Source organism: Rana temporaria, chromosome 2 (assembly GCF_905171775.1).
Source record: "Rana temporaria chromosome 2, aRanTem1.1, whole genome shotgun sequence".
Taxonomy (NCBI): domain Eukaryota; kingdom Metazoa; phylum Chordata; class Amphibia; order Anura; family Ranidae; genus Rana; species Rana temporaria.
This window is the reverse complement of record NC_053490.1, coordinates 488,660-511,277: the sequence shown is the minus strand read 5'-3', so window position 1 is coordinate 511,277 and position 22,618 is coordinate 488,660.

Sequence of the window (22,618 nt, the reverse complement as noted above, 5' to 3'; positions counted from 1 at the left end):
TTTGGTGGAGGGGGATTATGGTGTGGGGTTGTTTTTTTTTTTTTTGTTTAATATATTTTTTTTATTGATAGAAATAGACAATACAATAAAAGTAAATCAACTCTCCAAAGAGGCATCAATACAGAGTAGTAAATTGGAAAGTATTACCAAATGATGCATCATAGAGAACACAAGCATTTCAATTTGTCTATAAATGAAGAAAAAGAAAAGAGACAAGAGGGTAGGAAAAAGATGGAGAAAAAGAGATTAGAGGGATGTAGGATGGGTAAGCAGGGAAAGGTAAGGGAGGGCGGGGAGGGAGAGCTGGGACACATGGCAATCGTATCGAGCATGTCACTAAACAGACTTATTTAGTAAGATATCAAGAGTAATGGGGAATCATGTCAGGGAGTGGGATAAAGGGTCACAATTTGGTGAAAGACAGCCTCATGTGGCTTCAGACCCGTAAGGGGGCGAAGAAATAATATCTAAATAGCACTGTGTAGAGATGAATGAAGACCAGGACGCCCAGATTCGGGAGTGTTGTTCACTGGTGTCTCTTGCAATGTGAGTGAGTTCTTCCATGAGGCTAACCTCAGAAATCTTTTGTAACCATCTTTTAATGGAAGGAGTTTCAGGTTGACCCCAGAGACGAGGGATAATGGCTTTGGCTGCATTAAGAAGGTGTGGAATGATTGAACGCTTGTATTTGCCAATGGGCCTAGAGGTGGCGTGGAAAAGAACCGTCCACGGTTCAAGGGGGATTTGTACCTCAGTGATCTGAGATATCAAGTTTAAGACTTCTGTCCAGTAAGGGCGAATGAGGGGACAAGACCACCAAATGTGGGCATGGGTGGCAATTTGACCGCAATTCCTCCAACAGAGTGGGGAATTACTAGGGAACATACGGTGAAGCTTGGCAGGAGTAAGGTGCCATCTAGTTAGGAGCTTGAAGTTAGATTCGGTCATGGAAGAAGCCAGGGAAGAGACATGTGTAAGCTTGAGTATCTTATCCTTTTTTTTATCAGTAATAGTAATCCCCAAATCCTTCTCCCATCGGGATATATATTCTGGATACAAAGGGCATTGTAAGTCCAGGAGGGCTTTGTAGAATTGGGAGATAGAACGTGCAGGAGGATCCCTAGGCAGAAGAATCTGTTCTATGCTGTTGAGATCTGGGATACCTCTTAAGGGACGTGGCAATGTATGGAAAAAACTACTCAATTGCTTGTATCTCCACTTGTCCAAGAATGAGGGTGAATTATGACCCAGAATCTCAGACAAGGGTTTAAGACAATTGGAGGAGGCAACATGGTACAATAAGAGAGGGCCACCCGGTGACCATTTCTGAAAGCCCGAATCAAGGAGACCCGGGGCGAAGTATCTGTGAGACATCAAGGGAGTTAATGGGGAGTTATAAGACCACTTAAATTTCTTATGTAGATCGTCCCAGATTTGTAGGGAAGATAAGGTAAGAGGTGAGGTAATAGGGGATAAATTTCTAAAAAAACGTGGGATCCAAGGGGTCACAGAGAGATCAGAGCCACATAAAGAATGTTCCAATTGAACCCACAATTTGGAGGTGGCGGCATATTTCCAATCCGCTATCCGTGCTAATATAACTGCTTGATAGTAAGCTTTAAAATTAGGTAAAGCCAGTCCCCCTGAACATTTGGCTCTGAAAAGAGTCTCTCTAGAAACCCTGGGACGCCCATCCCTCCATATAAAGCGAGAGACCATGGTTTGTAAAAGGGTAAAAAAACCTATTGGGATCTTCAAGGGAATCATTTGTAACAAGAAAAGAATACGGGGGAGTATGTTCATCTTTATTATGTTGACCTTACCTAGCCAAGAGTGAGAGAGGGAAGACCACTTCCGGAGATCATCCTTAATGGCATTTAGAAGAGGGATATAGTTATGTCTAAAGAGAGAATGGAGGTGGGGAGTCAAATAAATGCCAAGATATTTCATGCGCGATGAAACCCAGCGAAAGGGAAATAGGGGTCTCAGCTGATCAGCCATTCGTTGGGGAACTGTTACATTTAAAATTTCGGATTTTGAAAGATTAATTTTAAAGTTGGAGAGACCTTGGAATGAGGAGAATTCAGACATCAGATTCGGCAGTGAAATACGTGGATGTTGGATAAAGAATAAAACGTCGTCCGCATAGGCTGCGTATTTATGTATTCTAGCGCCGACCTGGATACCATGAATTCCCCTGTTATTCCTAACAGAAGCCAAAAAGGGTTCAAGGGAAATAGCAAACAACAAGGGGGATAGAGGGCAACCCTGTCTGGTTCCGTTATGTAGCGTAAATGGATCGCTTAAGGAACCATTGATACGTACTTGTGCGGTAGGGTTGGAGTAAAGGGAGAAGATACGAGAGAACATCTTAGGACCAAGGCCAAAATGACAGAGAGTAGTTTTAAGGTATTCCCAGTCCACCCTATCAAATGCTTTTTCAGCATCGGTGGAGAGGAGAAGGGTGGGCTGGGAACACTTCCGCACATAATGGATCAGTGACAGAGTACGGAGAGAATTGTCTCTCGCCTCTCTATTCGGAATGAAACCGGTTTGATCAGCCGAGACCCACTTAGGTAAAAGGGGAAGCAATCTATTCGCTATTACCTTGGCAAAGAGTTTGGTGTCAACATTTAAAAGGGAGATGGGTCTATAACTGCTACATAGGGTAGGGTCCTTATCAGGTTTAGGGATAACCGTGATGTGGGCGGATAATGATTCAGGTCGAAGGGGGGAATCACGGGAAACAGAATTTGCGTAGGTTACAAGGTGGGGGAATAAGACATCTCTAAAGGTTTTGTAATATAGGAGGGTGAAGCCATCAGGGCCAGGGGCTTTACCGGAGGAGGAGGACTTGAGTGCTAAATTAAATTCTTCCACGGAGAAATCCGCTTCAAGAGCGCTAAGGGCGGACTTTGAAAGCTTAGGGAGATTGGCTTGTCTAAGAAAGGCGAGGATTCGTTTACGTTTTTCGGCAAGAGATAAAGAGGCCAAACCACCTTCCACGTTATATAAGTCAGCATAAAATTCCTTAAAGGCTCGCGATATTTGGGGGGTGGTGTGTACTAAGTCTCCTGATGGCAGTTTCACTTTGGGTATAAATGATAACGTTTTCCTGGCTGTAAGTGACCTAGCCAATAATTTCCCCGGTTTGTTACCCCATTCATATACTTTCTGGGAAATGTAGTGAAATTTTCGTCTAGTTTCAAGGGCAAGGAGAGTTTTGAGTTCTTCTCTTTTAAGGGTAAGGGCTTTTAGGTGTGAAACGTGGAGAGAGAGTTTATGCTGTTTATCCAACTCAGCAATCTGATGTAAGACCTGTTTGAGCTGCTGACCATGTTCTCTTTTTTTCCTTGCACCCAATTCGATAAGATTTCCCCTTATTAGCGCTTTATGCGCCTCCCACAAAAGAGATGGAGAGGTGCCTGAGACAGAGTTTTCCTCAAAATATTGGGAAAGTGTTTTGGTTAAGGCGGATATCTCTATCGAATTAGTGATGAGGGAGTCGTTGAGTTTCCAGTTATTAGGGCGGTGAGGTAAATCTGGTATAGTCAGGCATATGGAAACAGGAGCATGATCAGAGAGAGAGGCAGTGCCTATACAGGCTGAGCGGAGAAAGGGAAGGTGGAAATGATCTAAGAAGATATTATCTATTCTAGAATAAGAGTTATGGGGTGCAGAAAAATGGGAATAATCTCTATCCGTAGGATGCATGAGACGCCAAGCATCTATAAGTTGGAGATCAAAGAGTTTTTTCTTTACTTGCGCTAGCCGCTTGAATGGAATACCTGACCGACCCAAGGAAGTATCCATCGTAGGATCTAGAGGCATATTTATGTCTCCTGCGAGAACGATCAAGCCTTCGGCGAATTGTGAGAGCTTTGTGAGAGTTTGTGTAAAAAAAGGGGTTTGATTATGATTAGGGCAATAAATATTGGCCAGAGTACATCTAGTGTTACCTATGAATCCCTTGACAAAAAGATAACGACCGTGGTCGTCCGTAAGCATGTCTGTAAAACGAAATGATGCATTCCTACTGAAACCAATGGCCACTCCTTTGGCTTTGTTAGTGTCAGATAGGCTATAGTACCAATGCGGGAAGTGTGGTGAATAGAGTTTCACAGATGTAGCGTGGGTCAAATAAGTTTCCTGAAGGAAAGCGATAGAGCAGGCCGAACTTCGTAATTCTCGGAGAACTTGATGTCTCTTAGCGGCCACACTTAGGCCTCGTACATTATAAGAGGAGATTTTTAAAGTAGCCATGGTTCCAGGAAGAAGCAAGTGAACATGTCATACAGCCATGCGGCCCAGCAAAAAAGAGAGGGGAGAGGAGAGGGAAGGGAGAATGAGGGCAAAAAGGAAGAAGAAAAGGGGGGAAATGAAAAAGAAAGGAAGAAAAGTACAAAAGTATCAGGACAACATTTCGTAGAACGATTGGGAGTAAGGTAACAATCACGCAGAAATCTGCGGTGGTCCCAGTGGGGATGGAGGGATCGGGCGGTCATAAAGTATTTGAAGATAAAAAACATCAGGAGAATAATAAAGACCACCATTTCCCAGCAACCCCAGGAGGAGAAGGGGGAAAAACAATGTCCCTGGCAAGTGTATCAACGTGGAGCCAGAGGCCCCGCCAGCTGCCGACCTGTAAATAAAGGTAATTATAACTGAAAGAAATTAGCAACGCATAAAACATAAACTTAGCATTCTCCAAACACTAGGTTAGCCTATCAGGTGATATGATGTACATTCAGCAAGGCTCAAAATAGGAAGCAACACGGTTTAAACAAGTCCCAATTTCAAAAATGAACCATCAAGTGTTCAAAGCGGCAAAGGAACTTAAAAAAAAAAAAAAAAAAAAAAAAAAACAGTGTAAAAAATAACAGACTTAAAAACACATCTTTGCCACCGTAAGGAGAATTGCTAATAGGAAAAATGACTGGGTGCCCAGGAGTACCTCACCCATTCTTCTTGGACGAGCTCGGAGTAGAAACCTTCCGTAGCTTAGCAGGGGTCTTCTGCCATTGGGAGGAGCGAAGAGCAGAAAAAGTGGGAATGGGGTTCTGCCAGCCTGGGAGCTCCATGTGTGGCAAATGGAGATCTTGTAGGAAGGTAGGAAGTTCCTCAGGAAAGCGCAGTGTGGACGATCGACCATTCTTGGTCGCAATTAAGCTTGCTGGGAATCCCCATCTATAGGTAGTTCCATCACTTCTCAGTCTCTCCAAAAGTGGTTTTTGGGCCCTGCGGCGATCTAGGGTTTCTTTAGATATGTCCGGAAAAATTTGAAGAATAGCTCCATCAAAGTCAATATTAGGGGTGTTCCGCAATTTGATCATGATAGCGTTCTTTTCTTCGAAGTAGTGGAGACGGCAAATCACATCTCTGGGCAGATCAGAAGAGAGGTTACGGGGTCGAAGAGCACGGTGGACTCTGTCAAACCGCAGGGGATCCGTAGGTGGTCTGCCTAAAATGGTGTTGAGGATGCCACGGAGCGAGGGTTCCAGATCATTATCTCCAGTTGCTTCCGGTAGGCCACGGATACGCAAGTTATTTCTGCGGTTACGGTTCTCGAGGTCCTCAAGTTTATATAGTGAGGCCCTGTGAGCATATGACAATTGGGTAACAGTGTCCTGTAGCTCTTTAATAGCCACTTCATGCAAGTCTTGACGCTGTTCCGTTTCCTCAACCCTGTCGAGGAGGTGAGCCATGTCCGCTCGGACCGCAGAAATGTCTTTTTTGATCGACTTCTCCATATCATGGAACATACCCGCCATTTCTTTTCTGAATTCAAGCAGAAAGGAGGACATTTCAGAACCAGTAGGAGAACCAGGATCATCCATTATCTCCGATCCACAGGATGAGGCCGGTGAACTTTCGCGGATAGAGGCAGTGTGAGAAGCTGGCGAGATGAGAGACCTCGATGCCCTGGTCTTAGCACTCATAGAGCCAGGGCCCGCCCTCTCAGCAGCAAGAAAGCGTTTGATGGAGCCAACAGGAGTCTGATGTACAGTTGAAGATTTAGCGGACCGTTTGTTTATCGATGAACGGGAGGCAGAGCCTTTTGCTGGCATTGCTATTTGAAATCAGGTCAGCAGCTAGGCAGGGTCCGGCTTAAGCAGTACCTCTTAGTGCCATATGAAAAATAAAATAACTAACTACGCAGTCCGCAGTCATACTTCAGAGAGAGTCAAGGATGGCGGGGGTTAAGTCACTTGCAGGGGATAACAGCGTTAGAGACGAGAAAATTTCCATAAACAAGAGGGTAAGGTACACCAAGATGACCACTGTGTATACGCTAAGCCTGTACAATTACCACTGGTTAACGTTCGTATTTAGAAATGGTAATTGAAATGGCAGCTTATGTCTCCTGAGAAGGGGTATGCAGCAAGGGGTAGCTGATTCTGTGGAGGAGAGGGCCTGCAGTATATATAATACCTTCAGCAAGAAGCAAGATGGCCGCCGATGGGAGGCTAGGCCAGAGTCAGGGACTAACCTGGACAGAGGTGCAGGGTCTAGGAGGCACAGCAAAGGTGTCCAGAGGTACTGGAGGTGGTAGCCAGAGGGCCCAGTAGCAGGGAGGCCGAGGAAGAGCTCCGGATCCGCCGTCGGATGAAGCAAGATGGCCGCCGCTTCCAGGACTAGGCCGAAGCCGCGGTCTTTCCCAGCTCAGGTGCCCGGACGGGGAGAATAGCGGCGCTCGCGGACGGCGAGCAATAGGTTAGAGGGCTCCGGGGACCAAGGGAGAGATGCGGAGATGGTACTGAGGTGCCGATGCGCCCGCTGGTGAGCCCCGATCGTATCGCAGCCGCGATACTCGAGCCCGGTGCTTGTGGATGCTTCGCAGGCCCCAAGATGGCGGCGGCTCGTCCGTGGGCTGATCCGGCAGCAGGACGAATTTTGAGGCAGGCAGCCGTCCAGGGGTCACCATACAGGTATATACCTGTCCAGGAGAGGTTCAGTAGCCAGGGAAATGATTTTTTAAAAGGCTGGAGCAGCCTCCCGTCACGGATGGCAGGAGATTAGGCCTGGGTTTGTGGAGCCTTGCTGGAATACGTCTGGTGTGGGGTTGTTCTCAGGGGATGGGCTTGGCTTGGTTCCAGTGAAGGGAACTCTTAAGACTTCAGCATACCAAGACATTTTGGACAATTTCATGCCCCCAACTTTGTGGGAACAGTTTGGGGACGGCCCCCTCCTGTTCCAACATGACTGCTCACCAGTGCACAAATATCTAAAAAGTGAACAATAAAATCCTGACGGGGAACCTAACTGTAACGGCTACCCAAGTGGTGAGAGGGTATCAGCCGTTGGAGACGTCCTTTTCCCTGGCAAGTTGCTGTATGCAAGTACCGCCGGTATATCCCCATCCACGAGATCCAGAGAGGGAGAGAGTCAGGGTCAGCTGTAAAATGAGCAGAATCATAATCCCATCGAATGCCCTTTCAAGAACGAGACGGGGCTACGTTTTGAAGGGTCAAGTAGACTCTTTATTTTCAAGTACACAGCACACTTTTATACAGAATTTGGAACATCCCACCCCCTTGCCATCAGAATAATTAACATGAGCCAATTATCTATCATTTAGCCTGACGAGTTTGGCTCCGAGCTATGTTTAACATGACCTGACCAGACACATTCCTTTATCAATAGAATTCAATTAACCTTTAGAACAATACACACTCACAGATAATCCCATCAGCAAACACCTTACAGGAGACTAACTTGCATTACAATACACAAAAGAGAGTCAATTAGCTGAAGAAGGGGACATTAGAATTTAGCAGTAAAAGAGTCACTCTACAATTAACCCTTTGTATGCCTCACTGCATGATGATTATAGATGTCCAGGCAGAATACATAGTTCCGTTACACTAACCATCCCCTATGCTATCCAAATGTAAATGTAAAAAAAATATGGATTTACATTCACTTTAACCACTTCAGCCCCGGACCATTTGGCTGGCCAAAGACCAGGCCACTTTTTGCGATTCGGCACTACGTCGCTTTAACTGACAATTGCGCGGTCGTGCGACGTGGCTTCCAAACAAAATTGACGTCCTTTTTTCCCACAAATAGAGCTTTCTTTTGGTGGTATTTGATCACCTCTGCGGTTTGTATTTTTTGCGCTATGAACAAAAATAGAGCGACAATTTTGAAAAAAATTCAATAGTTTTTACTTTTTGCTATAATAAATATCCCCCCAAAAATATTTAAAACATTTTTTTCCCTCAGTTTAGGCCGATACGTATTCTTCTACATATTTTTGGTAAAGCAAATCGCAATAAGCATTTATTGATTGGTTTGCGCAAAAGTTATAGCGTTTACAAAATAGGGGATAGTTTTATGGCATTTTTATTATTTTTTTTTCATGGCGATCAGCGATTTTTATCGTGACTGCGACATTATGGCGAACACATCGGACACTTTTGACACCATTTTGGGACCATTGTCATTTTTACAGCGATCAGTGCTATAAAAATGCACTGATTACTGTAAAAACGAAACTGGCAGTGAAGGGGTTAACCTGTAGGGGGGCGCTGAAGGGGTTAAGTGTGTCCTAGGGAAGGATTCTAACTGTTGGTGGCATGGCTACGAGTGACACGCCGCTGATCGCTGCTCCCGATGACAGTGAACAGATGATCAGTGACATGTCACTAGGAAGAACTGGGAGATGTTGTGTTTACACTGACATCTCCCCGTTCTTCAGCTCCGTGACCCGATCTTGGAACACCGGTGGACATAGAGTCCGCGGGTCTTGTGGGCACGGTCACGGAGCCCGCGACAGTGTCGGCGCGCACGCATGCGCCGTCCGTGGAATTTCCCAGTGTGCATTGCTCCAAAGTACGCCGCAAGGACGTCATTGGTTTTCGACGTGAACGTAAATGACGTCCAGCCCCATTCACGGACGACTTACGCAAACAACGTAAATTTAAAAAATTTCGTCGCGGGAACGACGGCCATACTTAACATTGGTACGCCGCATATATGCCTCGTATAGCAGCGGTAACTTTACGCCGGGAAAAGCCTAACGTAAACGGCGTAACTGTACTGCGTTGGCCGGGCGTACGTTCGTGAATTCGCGTATCTAGCTGATATTCATATTCTAGGTGTAAATTAGCGTACACGCCCCTAGCGGCCAGCGTAAATATGCAGTTAAGATCCGACGGCGTAAGAGACTTACGCCGGTCGGATCTAATAGGAATCTATGCATAACTGATTCTATGAATCAGGCGCATAGATACGACCGGCCAGACTCAGAGATACGACGGCGTATCTGGAGATACGCCGTCGTATCTCCTTTGTGAATCTACCCCATACAGTATATAATTCATTTATAATTGGTTTTAAATTTGAACTCCAGGATTAATCTTTTTTTAAAACTTACATTGGACCAGCTTTGTTACATATAACCGGAGCATGGGCGTCCACAGGTAGGGGCAAGGGGGGGCAAGCGCCCCCCCCCCCGGAATCAGGGATCAGCAAGGTGTTTGCCATAGGCATGTGCAGGGGTTGTGCCCAGGCACACACACCCTAATCACCCGAGCACAGCGCGCAGAGTGTCAGCGGGAGCCGGGCACTGGAACGCTCTCCATGTACCAGCACCAAGCACAGGAAGGAAGATTGCACTGTGGGCGGCAGCCGGCAGGGCTTTTCATCGTCCGATGTTAAGACAGCGCTGGTTTCTAGCATCAGGAGTCAGCACACACAAAACCCTTCCTGCTCTCCCAGCTCTGCATATACCACACAGGAGGAGCGGGTTCTCAAGCCTGCAGCTTGCATCAACAGGAACCTGTGCCAGGAGCCTGACCTGCCATGGTGAGTTATAGACGGTTCTCTTCTGTGGGGAGAAGAGAGCTCTGTAGGGGGATTGGGTATGCATACTGGCATAGCACAGGCCTGAAATCTGCACCCTGTACATAGCACACGCCTGGAATCTGCACCCTGTACATAGCACGCGCCTGGAATCTGCACCCTGTACATAGCACGCGCCTGGAATCTGCACCCTGTACATAGCACACACCTGAAATCTGCACCCTGTACATAGAACACGCCTGGAATCTGCACTCTTTACATAGCACACGCCTGGAATCTGCACCATGTACATAGCACACGCCTGGAATCTGCACCCTGTACATAGCACACGCCTGGAATCTGCACTCTGTACATAGCACACGCCTGGAATCTGCACCATGTACATAGCACACGCCTGGAATCTGCACCCTGTACATAGCACACGCCTGGAATCTGCACCCTGTACATAGCACACGCCTGGAATCTGCACCATGTACATAGCACATGCCTGGAATCTGCACCCTGTACATAGCAAACGCCTGGAATCTGCACCATGTACATAGCACACGCCTGGAATCTGCACCATGTACATAGCACGCGCCTGAAATCTGCACCCTGTACATAGCACACGCCTGGAATCTGCACCCTGTACATAGCACTTGCCTGGAATAATGTCTGCCATTTCCCCTTTAAAAATAAATACTTGCGAGTCGCTGCTAAGCCCCTTCCCTTCATGACATTGTCAAAAGGGGCTAAGCATGGGTAACCTTAAAATTATGACCCCCCCCCCCCCCTGGAAAAAAGTTCTGTGGACGCCCATGAACCAGAGGTATGCTGGGGATTCTCAAATTCAACATAATAGCCCTTGCTGCATGCAGTAATTGCTGTCCTTTTCCGGGCGTTGCTTCAGCAACATCCCATCTGATACATTGATGACAGAGCTCCACAACACCACCATTCAGAAGATATCTTGAATTTTCTCCAATTAACACAAGCATTTCAATGACTGGTGAGGTGGGGAGGAGGGGTGAGTAATGTCACGTTATACCCACTGGTGCTATGTGGCAGAGCTGACGAGATCGTGAGAAATACCAATTTTTACTTCACTTAGATCAGTAATCGAGGAGCTACAGTGCACCCTTCTCTGAAAAAAGCCCATGTTTGCATTCATTAATGCCAGTGGTCTCCAAACTGCAGTCCTGGGGCTGGATGCAGCTCTTTGCTTGCCTTTGCCCGGCCCTTGAGGTATTATTCCTTCTACTGACACCAACAATGGGGCTCAATTCCTTCCACTGACAACAAAAATGGGGCACGGTTCCTCCAACTAACATCAACAATTTCTTCCCCTAAAGCCTCGTACACACGATCGGTTTTCTCGACAAGAACCAGCAAGAAAACTGCTGGCAGAGCTTTCTTGGCGAGTAAACTGAGCGTGTGTACGAGGCTTTCGGGTTTCTCGCCAAGAAAACTGCCTAAAACCTTGACGAGAAAAAAATAGAGAATATGGGCCAGATTCTCGTAGAATGGCGTATCTATGCGGCGGCGTAACGTATCCGATTTACGTTACGCCGCCGCAAGTTTTTCAGGCAAGTGCTTTATTCACAAAGCACTTGCCTGTAAAGTTGCGGCGGCGTAGCGTAAATCACCCGGCGGAATTCAAATTCGGCGGGTAGGGGGCGTGTATCATTTAAATGAAGCGTGTCCCGCGCCGAACGAACTGCGCATGCGCCGTCCGTAAAATATCCCAGTGTGCATTCCTCCAAATGATGTCGCAAGGACGTCATTGGTTTCACGTGAACGTAAATGACGTCCAGCCCCATTCACGGACGACTTACGCAAACAACATAACTTTTTTAAATTTCGACGCGGAAACGACGGCCATACTTAACATTGTTGCGCCACACTTATTCCACCATATAGCAGGGGCAACATTACGCCGGGAAAAGCCTAACATAAACGTCGTAACTTTACTGTGTCGGCCGCGCGTACGTTCGGGAATTCGCGTATCAAGCTAATTTGCATACTCAACGCGGAAATCGACGGAAACGCACCACCTAGCGGGCAAAAAATAAATTGCAGTTACGATCCGACGGCGTAAGAGACTTACGCCTGTCGGATCTAATGGATATCTATGCGTAACTGATTCTAAGAATCAGTCACATAGATACGACGGGCCAGATTAGGACTTACGACGGCGTACATGGCGCTGCGTCGTCGTAAGTCCTTTGAGAATCTGGGCCTTTGTTCTCTATTTTCTCGTCGTGATTCTCAGCAGTGTTTTCCTGCCGAGAAACCTGAGAGTGTGTGCATACTTACCTGTCGCCGTGGAAACCCACGGATGCTCAAAATGACTTTTTACGCATGCGTGGTAGCTTCCTAGGCATAGGTAGGATGCTCGTCGTACGCGATGACGTCACCGCGTTCTTGCCTTCCAAAAGACCACGGTTCTTTTGAAAAGAGTGTCTGTACACTCGGGCGGCCAGAGATTCTTGCCAAGAATCTTGTTGGGAAAAACAACAGTTTTTTCCTGACGAGATTCTGGCCCGTGTGTACAGGGCTTAATACCAAAGATCAGGCATTATTTTCTCCCACTGGGCCCCTCTATAGTCTAAGGGCCAGATTCACAAAAGGGATACAACGATGTATCTCTGTTTCTATCTATGCGGCTGATTCATAGAATCAGTTACGCATAGATATCCATAAGATCCGACAGGTGTAATTGTTTTACACTGTCGAATCTTAGGATGCAGTACCGCGGCCGCCGCTGGGGGGAGTTTGCGTCGTAAACCAGCTTCGGGTATGCAAATTAGGAGTTACGGCGATCCACGACGGATTTTCGCATTCGCTACGTCGCCGCTAGTCTAGTTTCCCGTCGCAAAGTTAGTCGTCGTTTTGGGTGCCCTAACTTTAGTCAGCAAACGTATTGCTGTCTAAAGTATGGCCGTCGTTCCTGCGTCGAAATTTAAAAATGAACGTCGTTTGCGTAAGCCGTCCGGGAATACGGAATTACGCTACGCGCGTCACCGTTCGAAAAAATGACGTCACGGCGCGCAAAGCACGATGGGAATTGCGCAACTGAGCATGCGCAGTAGGCCCGGCGCGGGAGCGAGCCTAATTTAAATGGCACACGCCCATTTGAATTGGCCCGCCTTGCGCCGGAGGCCGCCGGCGTAGTTTTCATCGCAAGTGCTCTGTGAATCAGGCACTTGCGATGAAAACTTGCGGCGGTGTAACGTATCTACGATACGTTACGCCGCCGCTCACCTACGTGAATCTGGCCCTAAGGCCCCGTACGCACGAGGAGACATGTCCAATGAAAACGGTCCGTGGATTTCGGGACGCTGGTTACACGTCATAACCAGCGGACATGTCCGATTAGGTGTACTAACCTTGCTAAGAAACTTTTGTCCGCTGGAAACCTGTCCGCTAGGCCGTACACACAGTCGGACATGTCCGCGGAAACTGGTCCACGGACCAGTTTCAGCGGACATGTTCGACCGTGTGTACGTGGCCTAAAGGACAGTAAGCTGGCTCTTTAGAAAGTTTGGAGACCCCTAATCTATGCATTAACCACTTCCCGACCGCCGCATGTATATGTACGTCGGCAGAATGGCACGTACAGGCACATTGGCGTACCTGTACGTCCCTGCCTAGACGTGGGTCGGGGGTCCGATTGGGACCCCCCCGCTACATGCGGCGGTCGGATTCCCGCGGGGAGCGATCCGGGATGACGGCGCGGCTATTCGTTTATAGCCGCCCCATCGCGATCGCTCCCTGGAGCTGAAGAACTGGGAGAGCCGTATGTAAACACGGCTTCCCCGTGCTTCACTGTGGCGGCTGCATCGATCGAGTGATCCCTTTTATAGGGAGACTCGATCGATGACATCAGTCCTACAGCCACACCCCCCTACAGTTGTAAACACACACTAGGTGAACCCTAACTCCTACAGCGCCCCCTGTGGTTAACTCCCAAACTGCAACTGTCATTTTCACAATAAACAATGCAATATAAATGCATTTTTTGCTGTGAAAATGACAATGGTCCCAAAAATGTGTCAAAATTGTCCGAAGTGTCCGCCATAATGTCGCAGTCACGAAAAAAATCACTGATCGCCGCCATTAGTAGTAAAAAAAAAAAAATAATAATAAAACTATCCCCTATTTTGTAAACGCTATAAATTTTGCGCAAACCAATCGATAAACGCTATTTACAAAAATAGGTAGAAGAATACGTATCGGCCTAAACTGAGGGAAAAAAAAATGTTATATATGTTTTTGGGGGATATTTATTATAGCAAAAAGTAAAAAATATTGCATTTTTTTCAAAATTGTCGCTCTATTTTTGTTTATAGCGCAAAAAATAAAAACCGCCGAGGTGATCAAATACCACCAAAAGAAAGCTCTATTTGTGGGGAAAAAAGGACGCCAATTTTGTTTGGGAGCCACGTCGCACGACCGCGCAATTGTCTGTTAAAGCGACGCAGTGCTGAATTGTAAAAACACCTTGGGTCAGTTAGCAGCATATTGGTCCGGTCCTTAAGTGGTTAACCAGGCTGTTCCCGTCCACCATTGAAGCTTGCTATTTGAACATTGGGAAAAAATATGCATACATTTTAGTTTAGTTATTTTTTTTTCTAATAAGGAATGTTTGTGAAACTGTAGCATGAAATATATTTTATTATATCCATTTGACAAAAAAAAAAAATTTTTATTTATTTTTTTACTTCTCAAGGTTCAGTTTTACGTAGCCATGGCTAATGACATTTCTGACACTAATTAGGATACCAGCTGTGGCAGCTAATGGTCCCACTGGAGGACTTTGTTGCAGTTGCTGCACATGTGCCATCTTATTTCAAAGCAAAGCTTCACCTATAAAAGCTTTGCTGAATTTGAATGTTTCAGTTTTCTGATATATAGAATTTAAGAGGAATGTCATGTAGCAGGAACCACATTTAAAGTATCCGTAGAGTATTTCCAAGATAGTATAATTCATCTGATGTGTACTGCAAGAAACAAAGCCAATACCCAATTCTGCCCATGGAGAACATATCAACTACCTACACCAATTTTATCCTTTTGGGGCTTGTCAAAATGGAATCATTTAGATTCTTATACGCTATACTTGCTTTTTCAGTATATTCAACATCATTATTTGTGAGTTCAATGATTGTCTACGTAACCTGGACGGAGGAAAGTTTGCATGAACCGATGTACATCTTTATATGCGGATTGGCCTTCAACGTGATGTTCGGAAGTTCGGCTTACCTCCCCAAGCTGCTGATTGACTTATTGTCTAAAAATTCAACTATTTCCCTCTCCGGATGTCTACTGCAGGCCTACCTCATCCAGTCTCACGCAGCTGCTGAAACTTTTACTTTCGCCGCAATAGTGTATGACCGATATTTGGCGGTAGCTCACCCTCTGAGGTACCCCACTCTGATGACAAACTTGACGAGTCAAAAGTTACTACTTGCCATATGGGTTGTAGTTCTTACGGGAGTATGTGGGGTTGTATTGTTAACGGCAAGGCTGACCTTTTGCGGGGTAGATATCAACAATGTCTACTGTGAGACCATGTCCCTCCTGCAGCTTTCTTGTGGAGATATCTCAGTTAATAATATCTATGGATTGATGTGGACTGCGTTCATTCTGAGTACTTCCATGCTTGTGATCATATATTGTTACATAAGGACGATTGCGGTCTGTCTCAAACTTCCTGGGGAAGCCTCTCAGAAAGCCGCCCAAACGTTGGTGACTCATGTTATTGCCTTTTCCATTTTCATGGTTGGAACTCTGTTTATTACTTTTAGGTACAGGCTAAGCCGCATTTCTCTCTCCACCGTTGCCCATGTTGTCATCTCTATGAGTGGTATGAGTACATCTATTGCTGTCAACCCTCTGATCTACGGCATAAGGACCACGGCTCTCAGAATAAGAATTGCACGCAATTTGCAGAATGTCTTTTCAAATTCAAAATAACACCCTCAGTTCAGACTTTTTTTGTAATAGATTTACCATCTTTGAAAGAGTTTCATTACTTATTCAATTTCATGTAGTCATGAAGTATGTAGCAGAAAATAAAATTTCAGTGGTGAAAAAGTTAAAGGAGTTGTAAATAAAAAAGAATGTTATGCTGAAATTACTGTTTACAGCAGGGGTGGCCAACCAGTGGCCCAGGGGCCACATGTGGCCCGCGGAGCCCTCTGATGTGGCCCGCGACCTCCTGCTCTGGAATAGTGGGTTGACACGCCCAGGTTGCCAACCCGCCATACTGCAGCATCAGTGTTGTGAATGGTGGTGGTAGAGGAAGAAAGCGGCTGCGTAGCAGAGCTTTATAAGCCAATGCTTTCTCTACAGCTAGTCTATGGCAAAGTTAAGCTAACCAGCAGGATAGACACAGGTGCATTATGCTGCACCCGCGTTGTGGGTAAACCGCAGCACATCAGTGTGAAAGCAGTCTTAGGCTCTTTTCACACCATCAGCCCAACCAATTCACCTCTACAGAGCGACAGATGTCCGTTTACGCTCGCCTACCTCCAATCCAAAAAACAAAAGGGAATTTGTCTCCTTCCATCTGGGCGGATTGGAGGACCTATAGAGTAGCCGTGACCTGTCATCCGCCCGCTCCGCTCATTGTGGCCCGCGACTGGTTACCAAGTTGCTTAAGTGGCCCTCGCTCTTCAAAAGGTTGGGCACCCCTGGTTTACAGGGTATAGAGACATAGGGCCAAATTCAGGTAGGAGATACGATGGCGTATCTCTGAGTGTGAGGCAACGTATCTTGGCGCCTGATTCAAAGAATCAGATACGCCAGAATTTGTCTAAGATACGACCAGCGTAAGTCTCCTATGCCGTCGTATCTTAACTGCATATTTATGCTGGCCGCTAGGGGCGTGTACGCTGATTTACGCCTAGAATATGTAAATCAGCTAGATACGCCTATTCACGAACATACGCCCGGCTGTCGCAGTACAGATACGTCATTTACGTAAGGCTTTTTCCGGCGTAAAGTTACCCCTGCTATATGAGGCGCAGCCAATGTTAAGTATGGACGTCAGGCCAGCGTCAAATTTTCCGTCGATTACGTCGTTTGCGTAAGTCGTTCGCGAATAGGGCTGGGCGTAATTTACATTCACGTCGAAAGCATTTGAAAAAAAACTTCATTTACGTTGGGTCAAGTAAAATTAACATAAAACACGCCCACATCTTTAACATTTGAATTCCGCGCCCTTACGCCGGCAGATTTACGCTACGCCGTCGTAACTTTAGAGGCAAGTGCTTTGTGAATACAGCACTTGCCTCTCAAAGTTGTGGCGGCATAGCGTTACGACGATACGCTGGAATAAAATTACGATCCGCTACGTGGATCTGGCCCATAATAGTTAACTGATTCCTTTTAAAAACTAAAAAAATATGTAAACGTAAAAATAGATAAAAATCAATCATATAATGTACCTGTAGTTTCTAGTTTGGTTTTTGCATGTTGTTTCCTGCCTCTCTGCTGTACAGAGCCACAGAGCCAATACAGGGCAGTGATGGTTTGGAAAACGAAACTGATTGGTGCTGAGGGGTTTTAGACACACAGTAATCACACCTCCTTGATTAGTGACCACAGAGAGAAAGCTCCCAGCACTGTGGTTATCAGGAAACAGACAACCAGGAAGTGTGGAGATCAGAGAAGAATTACAGCAACTTGAGAGCAAAAACGAACAATGAGGACATGAAAACAGCACTGCATTAAGGTAAAGGAAGCTATTAAGATAAAAAAAAAATCCTTTACAAACCCTTTAAGGCCTCGATCATGCCTGTGTGGTGCAGTAAATCAAGTACTAATGTTCACTGTGATAAAAATAAGCTATTAATTTTGAATAGGCAGCTAATACACCCCAGTTTGGCCCAAACTGCACCCTTCCATTTCACACAATGTACAATACAGATGTATTGCTTTAGTGCATTAACCACTTCCCGACCGCCGCATGTAGATATACGTCGGCAGAATGGCACGGACAGGCACATCAACATACCTGTACGTGCCTGCCTAGACGTGGGCGGGGGTCCGATCGCGACCCCCCCCCCCGCTACACGCGGCGGTCTGGTTCCCTCGGGGAGCGATCCGGGACGACGGCGCGGCTATTTGTTTATAGCCGCTCCGTCGCGATCGCTCCCCGGAGTTGAAGAACGGGGAGAGTCGTATGTAAACGCGGCTTCCCCGTGCTTCACTGTGGCGGCTGCATCGATCGAGTGATCCTTTTTATAAGGGAGACTCGATCGATGACGTCATTCCTACAGCCACACCCCCCTACACTAGTAAACACACACTAAGAGTACACTAAATCCTACAGCGCCACCTGTGGTTAACTCCCAAACTGCAACTGTCATTTTCACAATAAACAATGCAATTTAAATGCATTTTTTGCTGTGTAAATGACAATGGTCCCAAAAATGTGTCAAAATTGTCCGAAGTGTCCCCCATAATGTCGCAGTCACGAAAAAAATCGCTGATCGCCGCCATTAGTAGTAAAAAAAATAAAATAATAAAAATGCAATAAAACTATCCCCTATTTTGTAAACGCTATAAATTTTGCGCAAACCAATCGATAAACGCTTATTGCGATTTTTTTTACCAAAAATAGGTAGAAGAATACGTATCGGCCTAAACTGAGGAAAAAAAATATTTTTTTAATATTTTTGGGGGATATTTATTATAGCAAAAAGTAAAAAATATTGCATTTTTTTCAAAATTGTCGCTCTGTTTTTGTTTATAGCGCAAAAAATAAAAAGCGCAGAGGTGATCAAATAGCACCAAAAGAAATCTCTATTTGTGGGAAAAAAAGGACGCCAATTTTGTTTGGGAGCCACGTTGCACGACCGCGCAATTGTCAGTTAAAGCGACGCAGTGCCGAATCGCAAAAACTGTCCGGGTTCTTTAGCTGCCTAAAGGTCCGGGTCGTAAGTGGTTAAAGGGGTTGTAAAGGTAATTTTTTCCCCTAAATAGCTTCCTTTACCTTAGTGCAGTCCTCCTTCACTTACCTCATTCTTCCATTTTGCTTTTAAATGTCCTTATTTCTTCTGAGAAATCCTCACTTCCTGTTCTTCTGTCTGTAATTCCACACAGTAATGCAAGGCTTTCTCCCTGGTGTGAAGAAAGCCTCTTGAGGGGGGAGGGGGTGAGTAGGCAAGTCAGGACACTCTCTACTTTGCAGATAGAGAAAGTAGCTGTGTGTTAGTGGGTGTCCTGACACTCCTGCTCGCCCCCCTCAAGAGGCTTTCTCCACACCATTGAGAAAGCCTCGCATTACTGCGTGTAGTAACAGACAGAAGAACAGGTGAGGATTTCTCAGAAGAAATAAGGACATTTAAAAGCAAAATGGAGGTAAGTGAGGGAGGACTTCACTAAGGTAAAGGAAGCTATTTAGGGAATATTTTTTTTACCTTTAAGACATCAAGGGCCCTGTCCAAATCATGGAGAGTGGAGAAAAGTTCCATCTGCTGGGGGAATGCGGTATAAAGTTAGATATATTACTGTTTACCCGTCTACATCTAGACCAATGATTCACAACCTGGGGGTCGAATGATGATTTGCCAGGGGTCACCGAATCCTGTGCTGTTCCTGAAGCCCGCACCGCTCTCCCAGCCTTTTTGTGGATGCCCAGCAGGAAACTTTCTGGAGCCCGTGGCCGCCCACTCAGCCCCTTCGCAGCCGCCCATTCAGTTCACGGCATGGCTGGGGGGCAGAGACTAGAAGTCAGCTGACTGGTAAGGAACGTGAAGTGGGAGGGGCTGGAGGAGACCCTATCTCCTGATTTCGGCATAGGTGTCACTGCTGCGAGACACCACAGAGCTGGAGACACAGTGAAGCCGGAGACACAGTGAGTAAGACTACCTGTGATTATAGTTGCCATTAAAAGTCCCCACTACAGTTCTCAGATCAGCAGATGACCTTGCTCAAGAGCACCTAAGTTGGCTGATCAGAACTCCCCCCAACACTGCCACTCATCCCAACTCCCCGCCAGCACTGCCACTCATCCCATTCCCCCCATCTCCCAACCAAGGAGTACGAGAAGGAATAAAAATAGAGAACATATGAAAGGGAGAGGAATAAAGAAAAAGGAAGAGAAAGAATAAGAGAAAGAACAAGAAAGACAGCTAGCGAGAGGGATGGGGGAAAAAAACAGAAATGAGGATAGAGAGAGATAAAGGGGAAAGAAAGGAGAACAAAGAGAATGCGGTACACCCTAAAATGTACCATAAGAGGTTTTAATACTGTACGAGTGGAAGGGACTCAGAGAGCGCTAAATGTCCGTGGGTTTGGGGGCGCAAATTACTTGTCTTGCCTTGGGTGCTGACAACCCACGATACAAAAATGTTACTGTTAGGGGTCCCCACAACTTGGGGAATTTTATCAAGGGGTAACGGCACTAGGAAGGTTGAGAACCACTGACTTAGACAATACAGACATTTAACCCTTATTCAAATGCTGATATCTCTATAATGGGTACCTGTCACTACCTATGTGAATAAGGCCCCGTACACACGACCAAACATGTCTGCTGAAACTGGTCCGCAGACCAGTTTCAGCGGACATGTTCGGTCGTCTGTACGTCCGACCGGACAATTTTCCGGCGGATCGGACAGGTTTTCGGCGGACAAATGTTTCTTAGCATGTACAGACTCACCGGACATGTCCGCTCGGCCGAAAGCCCTCGCATGCGTCAAAATGATTCAACGCATGCGTGGAAGCATTGACCTTCCAGGGCCGCGCACGTCGCCGCGTCATCGTCGCAGCCACATCACCGCATATCCTGTCCGCAGAGATTTTGGTTTGATGGTGTGTACAACCATCAGACCAAAATCCGGCAGCGGACATGTCCGATGAAAACGGTCCGGCGGACCGTTTTCATCGGACAGTCCGTCCGTGTGTACGGGGCCTAAGAGTCAACTTGGTTAAACCTTTTTTGGATGCAATTGCAGCTGCAAGTTATTGTCAGGTAGATTTCTACTAGCCTTATATACCCAAGTCCTGAAATTTTTCCATTCCTCTTGGCACAATTGGTCTAAGGCCTCGTACACACAACCATTTTCCTCGACAGAATCCGTCAAGAAACTTGGTGGCAGAGCTTTTTTGCCGAGGAAAACGGTCGTGTGTATGTTTTTCGTCGAGAAAACTGACATGGAACTCGACGAGAAAAAAAGAGAACAAGTCATTTTTTCTCGTCGAGTTCCATGTCAGTTTTCTCGATGAAAAACATACACACAACCGTTTTCCTCGGCAAAAAAGCTCCTTCCTCATCGGGAGTCTCAATTTCCGCGTTGTGTTTCTCATCGGGCTGGTTTACGAAGCTTAGAAACCCGCGCATGCTCAGAATAAAGTATGAGACGGGAGCGCACCTTCGGTAAAAGTAGCGTTCGTAATGGAGATAGCACATTTGTCACGCTTTAACAGACTGAAAAGCGCGAATCGTCTCTCACCAAACTTTTACTTAACACGCAGTAACATGAGATTAGCAAAAGCAGCCCCAAGGGTTGTGCCAGTGGAATCGAACTTCCTGTTTATAGTGCCGTCGTACGCGTTGAACGTCACCGCGTTTGAGAACGAGGAGATTTGGTCTTGACAGTGTGTACGCAAATAAAGCTTGTCAAGATTCTCGACAATCCTAACAAGGAACTCGTCGAGGAAAACTATGTTTCATTTACGACGAGTTCCTCGGTCGTGTGTACGAGGCCTTACTCTTTCAGGTTGTATAGGATTCAATGGTGAAAAGCAATTTTCACATTACGCCACAAATTCTCAATTGAATTGACGACTAAGCTTTGACTATACCAGTCCAAGACTTTCATATTCTTGGGTTTTAATCATTCCAGTATAGGCTTGGATGTGTGTTTAGAATCATTGTCCTACGGAAAGATGAACTTTTGTCACAGTCTCAATCCTTAGGTTTTTCTCCAAAATTACCCTAAATTTGGCTCCATCCATCCATTTCAATCCTACTCAGTTATCCTAAAAAACACATATGTATTATCAAAAATTATCAATAAAACATTAATAGCGCTGAAGTCACTTGAGCTGACTCATGATCTGATTGGCTCATGACCTATAAGGTATAATGAAATGCTGATAACTAAAGATCTCAAAAGATAGTCTTTTGCCACTAATATCAGTCACTTAGAGCAATGGTCATCAACCCTGTCCTGCAGGGCCCACTAACAGGCCAGGTTTTATGTATTACCATGGGGAGATGCAGTCTAGAATACTGCAATCACTGAGGAGCAAATTATATCACCTGTGATGTATTTCAGTTATCTTGCAAACCTGGCCTGTTAGTGGGCCCTGCAGGACAAGGTTGATGACCACTGACTTAGAGCATACAGCTCAATCCTCTGAAGACGTGAGCCAATCACGAAACGTGTCAGGGCGGGGCTACACGACATGTTTTCTTGCACTGAAGCTAGCATCCACCTGGGTCTCACGGAGCAGTGAATTTGGACTTTAGAAGCCTTTCTCTAGTCATTGCACGAGCATGACGTGCGCGGGCACGTGAGGACGCGGGTCGCGCTCTCGGGTGAGGAGGAAGGAGCATGGAAGCAGGACGGAGACAGGACGGATCGTAGCACGGGAGAGAGTGGATGCCCTCCCTGTACTCACCGCACGTTGCTCCTCGTCGACCTCCCACGGAGCCGCTGAGTTCAATCCCGCCTTGCCGCATTGAGAGCGCTGTCTGCACTGTCGCGTGAGCTCTGCGGCGCCAGAACGGGATGTCGGATCTCGGGCGGTAAACCAGGGGACACTGCAAGCGGAGCAGGCTGAGTATTGAGAGGATAACATCCACCGCCCG